The sequence below is a fragment of the Coptis chinensis genome, chromosome 4 (genome assembly GCF_015680905.1).
Source record: "Coptis chinensis isolate HL-2020 chromosome 4, ASM1568090v1, whole genome shotgun sequence".
Lineage (NCBI taxonomy): Eukaryota > Viridiplantae > Streptophyta > Magnoliopsida > Ranunculales > Ranunculaceae > Coptis > Coptis chinensis.
This window is the reverse complement of record NC_141459.1, coordinates 78,489,018-78,501,183: the sequence shown is the minus strand read 5'-3', so window position 1 is coordinate 78,501,183 and position 12,166 is coordinate 78,489,018.

Below are 12,166 nucleotides of genomic sequence, written 5' to 3'. Positions count from 1 at the left end.
AGTGTAGTGATCAAGTTATTCTGTAAAATTGAATTGATTTGGATTGGATTAAGAAACGAGTTGAAGTAAAAAGAAACTTAGAATTTGGTAGTAATGGTGGCTACAATATCACTCGATCTCTTTCTAATATCCCTCTCTTTTTACAAGTTTAGTGGGGGTCAAAACCTAATCCTTCTTTCTTCTTAATCAGACTTTATATAGTATTTCCAAATAGCTTTGATCGAATCTCCTAGCGACACATGTCCATCCTTCTTCCCTATTTTGTACCTGCAATTTATCATGAATATATCGGCTTTTATGGTGATATTGTATTAGAACTTTATTGAAATAATGGCGAATATTGGTATGTACGATATTTGGCCACCACATCGTCTTTATAAATGAAAATTTGAAGATTTCGAAAATCAAATAGAAAATAATATATTGAGATGGGATTTTCGACACTGAGATGGAATTTTTGATATCGCTTCCAAGAACAAGATTTTTCGACCTGAATCCGACATTGCTGCCAAGAACATGATTTTTTTACCCGATATCGACATTACTGCCAATACCTGAATTTTTTTACCCGATACTGACATTGGTGCCAATACTTGGATTTTTTTACCCGATATCGACTTTGTTGCCAATACCTGGATTTTTTTATCCGAACTCGACATTGCTGCCAAGAACTGGATTTTTTTACCCGAACTCAACATTGCTACCAATACCTGGATTTTTTGACCCGATACTGACATTGCTGGCAATACCTGGATTTTTTGACCCGATATCGATATTGTTGCCAATATCTGGATTTTTTTTACCCAATACTGACATTTTTTTTTACCCGATATCGACATTGTTGCTAATACCTGGATTTTTTTACTCGAACTCGACATTTCTACAAAGAACTGGATTTTCTTTGACCCGAACTCGACATTTCTGAATAACTGAATTTTCTTTGACCTGAACTCGACATTGTTGCCAAGAACAAGATTTGAAATGAAATTAAAAAATTTGAATTTGAAGTAGAATTTTGATATAAGGAATTTTTGAATCCAAAATATGATTTTGACAATTAAAATATTTGAATTCGAAATAGGATTTGATAAATGAAATTTTTGAATGTGAAATAGGATTTGATTTTGATAAACAGAATTTTTTAATTCAAAATAGGATTTTGACAATTAAATTTTTTGAATTCGAAATAGAATTTGATAAATGAAAATTTTGAATTAGAAATAGGATTTGATTTTTATAAAAATAATTTTTGAATCCAAAAATAGGATCTTGACAATTAAATTTTTTTGAATTCGAAATAGAATTTGATAAATGAATTTTTTTGATAAAAGGAATTTTTTGAGCTCTTCATCCGATTTCAACTGATCAATCCATATTGCCATTAAAAAGTCGCCCCCAAGCGATAATTTTATATCGGTATTTGATTTGTCGCCCCCAAATAATAACTTCAAATATCGGTTCTTTAAAATATTTTTTCTCACCTTAAACCATCAATGAAAAAATTGGCCTTGAGGTAATTAGCCTTATATCGACAATACAATTTTTGTCCCTAAGAGCATCTTTAAGAGTGAAACCAAAAAACACCAAATTTTTGAACCAAACAAAATACCAAACCAAAAAAACATCAACCATCTTTAGGAGCAACATCAAATTTTCGACATAAAATGACGCGGTTTTGGATAAACTGTACCATTTGGCCCACGCGGTTTTTGCAAAACCGTGCCACTGAAGCCCATCTGACAGGCCCAAGTCCAATCGGTTTTTCAAAAACTGCGCGGTTTTCCAGAAATCGCGTGCTATAACCATTTAACCCTCTTGATCCTGCGAGGTTCTCTTCATTTTTCATGTTTCGTCTAATCCTAAACTCATCTCCTTAAAAAAAAAAAAAGCCAAAACTTTTGACGATTTTTCAATGGATCATTTATCTTTTTATGATTCATCTTCTTCTGATTCATCTTTTAATTCTTCATCGAGCTCTTTAAATGATAACACTGCAATTAAAACTCGTAAATTAGTGGCTATTGCTCTACCTTTAGTTTGACATCGTCTGAGTTTATTGCGTCAGCAAGAAGCGGAGTCTTCTTATAAACCACATGGTGGTTCGAAGAAAGGAAGAAAATGCAAGAATCGTCAATACGAGGTAACATTGGCTCGTGTAAATGCTAACTACTTCGGCGCAAATCCTATATTTCGTGACCACGACTTTCGACGCCGATTTCGTATGGGCCAGTCATTATTTACTCGTATTTTCAATCATCTTAACCATAATGTACCTTATTTTCAACAAAAAGTTAATAGTGCGGGTAAGTTTGGGATTAACCAAAAAATCAAAGTAATTGCTGCTATACGAATGCTTGTTTATGGGTCTTCAGTTGATCTAGTAGATGACATGTTACATGTTGTTGAGCCAACTGTTCATGCATGCATGCGCTATTTCTGTGATGGAATTATTAGAATTTTTGGAGGTGAATACCTGCGCAAACCAAATGTTGTAGATATTCAGCGTTTGCTTGAAGAGTTTGAGGAATGCGGATGGCTTGGAATGCTAGGAAGCATTGATTGCATGCACTGGCAATGGAAGAATTGCCCATGCATCTGCGTGGCAAGGGTCTCACACTGGCCATGTGCATAAACCAACAGTGATTTTGGAGGCGGTTGCTTCTCGTGACACGTGGATTTGGCATGCTTTTTTTGGAATGGCGGGTTCTCACAATGATCTTAATGTGCTTGACCGCTCACCAATATTTGATGATATAGTCAATTATGAAGCTATTTCTTGTAACTACACTGTGAATGGCCATCATTATGATATGGGCTATTACTTGGCTGACGGTATTTATCCTAATTATGCCACCTTGATTCAAACGATTGCTAAACCGACTGTTGCACAAGACAAATATTTTGCAAAGAAGCAAGAAGCTGCTAGAAAAGACATAGAGTGGGCGTTTGGTATAGTGAAGTCGCGTTGGGCTATTTTAGCCAATCCGTGCAGGTTATGGTATTTGGAGACCATGGCTACTGTTATGAGAGCTTGCATCATTTTACACAATATGATTGTGGAAGATGAACGCGAAACGGATATCCCACAGTACAGTCCCGAGTATGAAGTGCCATGTAGAGAAGGTGCATCTAAAGATCAACGCCACTTTGTTCTATCTCGTTGGGCATCTGGCGTCGAGAGGGTTCATTCAAAAGTTGTTCATGATAGATTGAAGAATGACTTGGCCGAGCATTTGTGGAGTAGGCATGGGCGGCGTGGTCAGACTTGATTTCTATTTCTATTTGCACTTAATTTAGACTTTGTGTTTATTTATCGTTTCAATCTCTATATATTTGTGTTCCAAGTTTATTTCTATGTATTTGTGGTTTTATGAAAGGATTTGTGTATACGAGAATTTTGAAAATACAAAGTAGACTCTGCCGAATTTTTTTTAGAATGATAAAAAGTATCAAATTAAAAGAAAATATTCAATTAAAGTACATTCTAATTAAAATCAAAATACAAACTCAAATTAAAGTACGTCATAAATTAAAAGACATAAATTAAAAGACTCAAATTAAAAGACATACAAACTCAAATTTAGACTATGCACTACTTTGACTACTACCAGTGATATTGCCAAATCGATTATTCATTTTTTTGTAAAATTTCTACCTTTTTGAGTTGCCAAATTTCGCGCTCATTGCACATCTTTCTTCAATTAAAATTTTTCTTTTTGGATTTGGAGCTTTCAATCCATCCCACTTTTCTTCAATTGAAGTTTTTCGAATTCCATCTCATCTTTCTTCAATTGTATTTGAGCTTCCAATTCATAGCCTTTTTTGGTGGTTTTAGAAAGTTCCACCAGAAAATCATCAAGTTTCTTAGCAGATTCCTCCACTTTAGAATCACCTTTTTCTTTCTCTTTTTGCCTTCTTCTCTTTTCTTCTTTCTTTCCAACAGGCCTATCCTCAAGCCCATCGACTTGGTGTAGATCATAATCCATTGGTTGAGTTGTCGTAGTTGATATTGGAACTGATGAACCTCCTTCCCCACTGTTGACTTCGACTTTTTGGTGGGTCGCAAATCATTTCTCAACTGTAGCCTCTTCCATTTGGGTGAGTCTTTTACCATCTTATAGCATTGCATCCACTTCTAAACCCCATTATGCATCCCATATGTACTTATTGCTTCCTCAACCTACTAATTAAGAAAAAACTAAATTAGAATTGAAAAATATATTTGTGAATTAAAACAACAAATAAAAAATAAATACTTACAATCATATTGTCATTATAGCCACTTGGAGGAGATGCTTGAATCTTAGAGAAAATAGCATGAAACTTGTTGATATTAGCTTGAATGAGAGTCCAACAGTGTTTCATGCCCGTCAAGTTGCGTTCGGTCATTCTTCCTAAATTTGCATGAAATGCATTTAGAATCCTACTCCAAAAATCGTTTAACTTTTGCTCATTTCCTACTACACTATCTTGACTAACTTGTAGCCAACTATTGGTGAGAGCAACATCTTCTTTTTGTATCCATGAAGCCCCTCTAGATTTTGCTTTTGGTTCTTCACTGACCATTGTTGTAGCCATTGTTGTTTTAAGAGTAGAGAGTAGAGAAAAAAACGTGAGTGTAAAACTATTGTGTGAGTGTTTCAATTTATAGTGTTAGAAAGATATAGTCGTTTTTTGCCCGTTTCTTCATTAAGAGCACGCGGTTTTGGAAAAACTGCGCGGTGTTGTCAAACCGCGCCATAGAAGCCCACTTAGCAGCCCAAGCCCATGTGGTGTTGGCAAAACCGCGTGAGAGATTTGATACAGCACCAAAGTTGGAACCAAATTTTGGCCGATTTGGTGTTTGGTTTGGTGTTTTTTTGGTGTTTTCATCAACATGTGAGTCTCCTGAAGATGAAAAAGCACCAAATTGTTGGAAATTTGGTGTTTGATGCTAGGAGAGTGTCTCTCCTAAAGATGCTCTAAGTGATCTGTTTATATGAGTCACAAGTGGTATATCTGTTTTGGCCCCAAGTGATTTTTCTATATCAGCCCAATTCCAAGCAATTAAATGATATCGGGCTCAAAGTCTTTTTGGGCCCAAAGTCCTTTACTCTTTTGTCCATATCGGATTGGGCTCAAAGTATTCTCTTTCAACTCAACTCGACACCTTTATCTCTTGAGGTTCATCAAAACCATCTCCATTATTATTAAACTTACATAACCAAGATCGCCATTATTATTGAACCCAAGAACAAACGAAACAAAAACGAAAAAGAGATCAAGAACTTTAGCCCCACGGGTATCTATATCGAGTCTCAAAGTGGGCGAAAATTTTAGTATGTGGGCATGTGGGTCCAATAGTAGATTGCCATGTGTCCACACATATTTACCTTAGTGAACCCATAATTAGTGAGAGATTTAGTTATAATGGAAAAATAAATATGGTGAGTTTTAATTCCAAAATTTTAAGAATATCCTAACAAAAAAGGAAACAAAAATAAATGGGAGGCAAAAAATGAGTATGTGAGATTTTAGTATTGGCGCCTTATTTCCCCTCCTTCTTCTACGTCTTTTTTCATCAATATTCTTGATTCAAGGAAAAAAAATCTCAGTCTTTCATATTAGTGTTAAGATGGATAGAGAAGTCGAAGAAAACTACAGTAATGTACCAATCAATCTAACTTCTATAAACTTTCTAATAGTTATGGTCACAATGATCCTTTAAACACTTCATTGCTCCCTTTTACTGACTCATGCATATATTTTTCCCCAGGTTAGTCTTGAACAATAATTGAGTATTAAACATCCCATTTTTTTTCCTTTCAAAGTGATAATAATATTGTCTATGCAGGGATTTGTTGAACTTCTATCACAGCACCCATCAAACATAGTGACACGACCAAATCCATTGAGGGGTCCTGCAAGGCTCTTGGTCTTTCAAAACCATACTCTAGCGACCAATAATGTGATACAGTAAATTGGAAAGAACAAGGCGGTATTGGGAAGAACAACGTGATGTACTCAACATTTAGACAAACGTGATTTTGATCAAGCGACAAGAACTACATCTCACAATTTTTGGACATGCATGATAGTCATCATGTTTAGCATTCGATCTTTAATAATGGATCAATTATTTAGTTTGTTTGTCATTACATTATTGTTTTCTCATTTTTTTTTTCTTTGGTTTGTTTGGATACTAAAGTTTCATTATTTTTTGGCCAATAAATAAACTTTATCATGGAAGTTCAAGTGACTATATTTTGTTAAGATAAAAGGAGGTAAAATAGGTAGCGGAAAGAGAGAGAGAGAAAAAAAAGAGGGAAAAAAATCTTAGGTACTCATTTTTTGCCTCCTATTTATTTTTGTTTCCTTTTTTGTTGGGATATCTCTGAAATTTTGGAATTAAAACTCACCATATTTAGATCTCTCACTAACTATGTGTTAGCTAAGGTTAATATGTGTGGACACATGACAATCTACTATTGGACCCACATGCCCATATACTAAAAACCCCACATACAAATTTTTTTGCGAAGTGGGAATGGGTTCTTGATATTGGAAAGTGGGAATGGATTCTTGATACAGAGATTGGGCCTGAAGCCCACCATTCTAATTTAATTTCGGATAAAAGACATAGACTTTTGTAATTATGTTAAAAGCCCACCCAGTCAATTTTTTGGTAATATTACAAATTTGTCCCTCACCCCATCTTCCCCAAACAGAAATCTAAATAGTTTAAAAACAAAAAAACAAACCCTAGTTCCTCCAAATTAAACTGAAAGTATGAAAAGTGTAACATGGAAATTTGAAATTTGAAATTAATGGCGATTCCACCGATTTTGTACATTAAAAACCGAGATCTACTCGAAACAAAAAACAACCAACTATTACAAAAGTGAGAAACTAAATTTAAAATTTCCATATATATATATATATATATATATATATATATATATAATTTTAGTTGTATTTTGTGTTTTGGTTTAATGAACTTGTTTTTTGCTTAAATGAACATGAAGCTTAAATGTTAATGCTTGTTGTTTGATTTTACATGTTGTTTTCAATTGTCAACTCCTACTGCAACATGGGTGTTACACTATACGTCAATTACCATTGCAACATGGATGTAGCACAATCAATTACCATTCCAACAACCACAGTCAACTCATATTACAACATGGATGTTGCACTATCAATTATCATTACAACATGGATGTTGCATAGTCAATTACTACTGCAACAACCATTGTCAACTAATACTGCAACATGAATATTGCACTGTCAATTACCACTGCAACAACCACTACAACAACCACTGCAACATGAATGTTACACTGTCAATTACCACTGCAACATGGATGTTGCACTGTCACCTCTACTGCAACATGGATGTTGCACTGTTACATTGACATCAAATAATTGAGATTACATGTACTCATATATGAATGTTAAAAAAGTTAATGGTTATACACAATAGAAAGTGTACTTATTACTTTTGATTCAAATGTACTATAAGTATTATCGTGATGAAGTTAACATAAAAAGAATGGATCTTTAGCTCAAAAAGGTAGAGCGCTTGGGAGAAGAATCCCAAGAGAATGGTGGTTCAAATCCACCAAGATTCGTTTATATGTGTATATAGCATTAAGTCTCACGCATAGTTCTAGCATTAAGTCTCATGCATTACATCAAAAGTAAGTCTCACGCATGGTTCTTATACAACATCCCACTGCAATATGGATGTTGCACCTTCAATTACAACTGCAACATGAATGTTACACTCTCAATTAGAATGTTATACTCTCAATTACAACTGCAACATGAATGTTGCACTGTCAATTAGAATGTTTCACTCTCAATTACGACTGCAACATGAATGTTGCATTCTCAATTAAAATGTTGCACTATCAATTACGACTACAACATGAATGTTGCACTCTCAATTACGACTGCAACATGAATGTTGCAATATCAATTAGAATGTTGCACTATCAATTATGATCAAGAACATGAATGTTGCACTCTTAATTACAATTGCAACACAAATAATTTCACGGGGATATAAATTCCATTATAACAAAAAAAAAAAAAAACGACTAACGAATAATCTCAAATGAGTATCTAACATTCAATAAAAAGAATACAATGAGTATCAATTTCTCATTACTAATGTCAGAAGACCATACTTAAAAATCTCAATTAAGATAACAAAAAAAATATGGTTTGCCGAGAACATCAAAACTGATCACAGACTAACGAATCACACCGGTGCTTTCAATTTTTTTCTTCTTGAGTTTACCAGGACCAATCTTCGGACTACACGGATAAACCGTAGGAAAATCAAGCATATGTCTTGGCATAGAACCATTCAAACCGGGCTTGATAGAATGTGAGTAACATTGCTGAATGCGATCATCGTGATATCCTTCATCAATGTAGCTATAAAAGGAATCACCCTTACTACCAATACAAGCTTATAACATGTATGCAAGGGAAATTATCGACACGCTAATAGTTACAAGTACATGATCTATTCATTAAATCAATTGAATGAATGACGTCGCTATGAACTAGAAACTGATTTTCATTTGATCTAACCACCCTCAAAGTCCTTATAGCTTCAACCTTACTAACCAGTACTATCTCCAATTTTGGACATAAAACGGAATTCCATTTCATAGACTCCTCCAATCTGTTCTAAGTCATTTCTATCATCTTTTCCATGATTCCAAAAAGCATAGGAATAATAGGCAGGAAGCGCTCTTTAGTGATCCATATCATTCATTGAAACATTCGATCAGTTAGTGTCGAGCACATGTATCTTACCATATCTAGCACTGTGAAAGTATGCATTTGCCCAATTTTCCAATCTAATATCTGTCAAAAACCTTTGCATAGGAAAACCGCCATGTTTCTTCAACTTTTCAGCACAAGGCAAAAATTCATGATGAGAAGCTATATAAGCACAATCAGAAAATAGCTTCACAACATATTTTCTCAATTTGTTATCTTTTCTCAGATAACATAACCAACATTGTTCTTCAAGTGCCAAAAACAATATGAGTTAAATGACCTTGAAAACACAATTAGAATATTACACAATGTATTCAACGTATAACTTTACAAAGTATGTAGTAACAATATCAATAATTCAAATAAGTAAAGAAAATCAGATATTAAATTAAACAATCAATATATATAGCAACCGTTTGAAATCACAGGAGTATGCAATAAAACTAATCTACATAAAGGGGAAATGCTTCATTTGTAATGAAATCCAAAAAGTCAATCAATACCAAATTTCAAAGGTTATTTTGAAACCCAAAATCATAAATAATAAAAACACTCATTTTTTTAGAATGATTAGAGGAAAAAAAGAGAGTGGGGAGAAAAGAAGATGGAGAGGCAAAGTGATTACTTTGATTGTGGGAGATGCGAAGGTCGACAGCTAGTGTATGTTGGAGTGTGGTGATGAAGATATATTTTGAGAAGAGAGGTGTTTGTGAGGAAAAATTTGAAAAGGGTAAAATGGGCATTTTGAATAAATGAAACACAAAGAAAAGACTTAAACTCGAAATTTACCGAAGTTGGAACCTTTATTTCACATTTCAAAAAATCGGGTGGGCTTTAGGTGTAATTAATAAAGTCAATGGGTTTTAAGCTAATAAAGACCGGAATTAGGGTTTTAAACCTAGTTTTATGTTCTTGATATCGAACATGGGGTTGTTAGAATTGATTGGTATCGATATCGAAAGTGGGAATGGATTCTTGATATCGAACTTGGGGTTGTTAGAAACTTAAGAATTGATTGGTATCGATATCGAACTTGGCTGTTGAGGTTGGTATCGAACTTGGTTATTGATCTCGGTGTCGGTTTCGGTTTCGGTATCGGTATGGGGAATTGGGTATTGGGTTGTGGGTATCGAGTATTTGGCTGTGGGTATCGGTATCGAAATTTCCTATACGAACGAAGCATGTACCATGTATTGCGCCCCCCAAGTATTTTAACTCCAAAAAATTAATCTTGTTCGAGAACAACAACGAAAACTTCTCGTTACAAAGAAATCATGATGTCACACGACATCATCATCTTCTTCCTCTAATCAGGAGGGACGAACAGACCTTATGGGTTTTAAAACCCCTATTAACTGTAGTCAAAAGCCACCATTAAAGACCAAAACTTTATGGTCTCTACACAAATCAAATCTTTAAAAACACCAAATACCATATATGTGATTGAAACCGTAATACCACTTTATAGTTTCGATCTCATGTCTACTAGAATATAAACGACGACAAAGTCAGTACGTTCGTAATAAAAGATCGATCGTGATCGAGCAGTTCAAATTAATCCCTCATTAAACAACATCATAAAATGCCGATCGGTGATCAAACCTTAAGATCACTCTATGCAGATTGAACCGACACAATATTAGCAACATAAAAGGATTAAATCTCTAAAACGGAAAACAGAGTTTCACGGTTTTCAAAGCATTAAAATTTTTCACATTACGACGATCAAAACTCAATGATTACATGCTAATCCAAACTCATTGCAAGAACCAATTCAAACAGTAATATATGTCCCATATATCTTATAGGCCACCATTGTAAGTGTGAGAGAGTAATATTCACATCCAATGAATATTAAGCAGGTGTCCAGCACAGACGTGAATACAGATCGACCATTGGTCCTCGTTCTTATAGCTCGCTTCATAGCGACTCAACTATGGCAATCGATCTGACTAAACAGTAGTCGACCGACCTGAAGTCTTCATCGTACAAGCTCGCTCTATAGTGACTCGCTACACATGAACGACCTCTATCGAACAGCGATCTCCAAGATTCTCGCTTGCACCAACGGACAGTAACGTAAGTCTCAAATACCATCATCAAGACCGGAGCTTCAGGCACGCTTCACCATAAATGTCCTTAACTAGTCACCATGGCGCGCGAGTGACTTGAAGACCTGGATCTGACCTGATGCACGTGAACCGGAGGCGCTAACCCTTTGCCTATATAAAGAGGATGAGGAACTACGTTTGACCTGATTCAAGTCCCCCCCTAGAGAGAGAACTTGATACGTAGGCAGTTCATCCATACGAACTCGGTCAATACAATATTTGCACATCATCTCCCTCACTTTCTTGAATCTGTAAGGTAATACCAAATATAACATTTACATTGGCGCCGTCTGTGGATTGAATTTCTTGAAAATTCATCTACTCAGAATTTACATCACTTCCAACAACCTTCTTAGATTTCCAAATTTTCAAGCCTACGAAGCATGGAAAGCCTTCAAGAATAAGTGCAGAATATAGCTACCCAGATGGAAGCCATGATCGGCAGCATCGCCCAGCTCCGACAAGAGAATGCCACTCTCAAAACCCAGGTCAATTCTCAGAACACGAACAGAGTTACTGCTGAGGGCGGGATTAATGAGGTCAACCAGCAGATCAATAGCCTCTCCTAGCGGATTGAACATAGTAATGGAAAGAAGGACGCCACCCAGGTCATCCATAAGATGCTAAAGACGTACCGGGCATCACCCTTCACACTCGAGGTACTCAGTAAAGCCTCTCCTCAATATTTCATTAAGCCTAGGTTCGCAATGTATGACGACAGTACTTGCCCCGGTCAACACGTAGCTCGCTACATTCAAAGCTTCGCACTTTACAGTGCACAGGAGTTCGACCACCTACAGTGCCGCTTATTCTTAGCAAGTTTAAAGGATGGAGCTCTCGATTGGTTTACTCGTTAGGGCCAAACTCCATCGACAGCTTCGAAAAGCTCATTGACCAGTTCGCCAGCCAGTACGTCCACAATAGACGTAAAACTGCCAACCTGAATTCAATTTTTCAACTGTCTTAGAAAAGTGACAAGCCAATTCGCACCTTCCTTGGATGTTTCAAGACAGAGCTACTGTCCATGGAAAGCGACCTCAAGGAGTCGTTTGCCATAGTAGCTTTCTCCAATGCAATCAGGAAATACACTAAGTTATCCAGGTCGCTCATGAAAGAGCACCCTGAAACACTTGCCGAGCTGTACGCACGAGTGGAGAAATACATCAAACTTGCCGAAGGACTCGAGAAAGAAAGGTTGAAGACAGCAGGCGAGGTCGCTGCGATCTCGGATAACGCCCCATCCTCCAACAAGTGACCCAGGCAACAAGGCCAACAGA